At 46.8% G+C, this 739-nt stretch overlaps 1 protein-coding gene across 2 annotated transcripts in view; it reads left to right on the top strand.

Annotated features, from left to right (window-relative positions):
• ttll12 (tubulin tyrosine ligase-like family, member 12) overlaps positions 1–739 on the top strand; it is a 114,392-nt gene that overhangs the window by 106,754 nt on the left and 6,899 nt on the right. The window lies entirely within an intron of this gene.

The following is a 739-nucleotide window of genomic DNA, read 5'->3' as shown; positions in this document are numbered from 1 at the left end:
GGCGCAACTGAGAGTCATTAACGCCAACGTGAATAACAATCTTACTGCATTTACATTTATCCTTTGCCAGCAGTTTCAAATAAGACTCAATGTCACCCGCTCTAGCCCCTGGGATGCACTTAACTATGGCTGCCGGCTTCGCTAACTTCACGTTTCTCAAAATGGAGCTACCGATAATCAGAGTTGGTTTCTCAGCGGGTGTGTTGCTGAGTGGGGAAAATCTGTTAGAAACGCTAACAGGCTGGTGGCGGTCCGTGGCCTTTGACAGCCTATGACTATTTTTGCCACAAACAGTAACCCAGGAACTTTGTCCTGGCTGCTCAGGAGTTGCCGGAAGACGGCTACCAGAGGCTAACTCAGGCTCAGGCCGGCCCGTGCCGACTACCGGGGGGTGGCTAGCTGTAGTAACTAACGACATATCTATCATGGTGCGGATCCGGACTTCTAACTCACTAAGCCTCGCCTCCATGTCTATAAATAAACTACACTTGTTACACATACCATTACCCCTAAAGGATGCAGAGAAGTAACTAAACATCTCACACACCGAGCAAGAGAAAGTAGGAGAGGGAGACGACATGGCTAACTGCTAAGCTAAAGTCGCTGGCAGCTAATCTAAAGTACGGTAGTGTTAGCTACCAAGCGTTAAAAACAGCTGTTATTTAACAAACGTTGCTGAAAAATGAAAAGATATGTGAGTGCTTAGGCAGAACCACTATAAGAATAAGTGTTTAGCGGA

This window comes from Etheostoma spectabile, chromosome 23 (genome assembly GCF_008692095.1).
Source record: "Etheostoma spectabile isolate EspeVRDwgs_2016 chromosome 23, UIUC_Espe_1.0, whole genome shotgun sequence".
NCBI lineage: Eukaryota > Metazoa > Chordata > Actinopteri > Perciformes > Percidae > Etheostoma > Etheostoma spectabile.
Note: the sequence above shows the minus strand (reverse complement) of the source record. Positions and strands in the feature narration are given on the sequence as shown.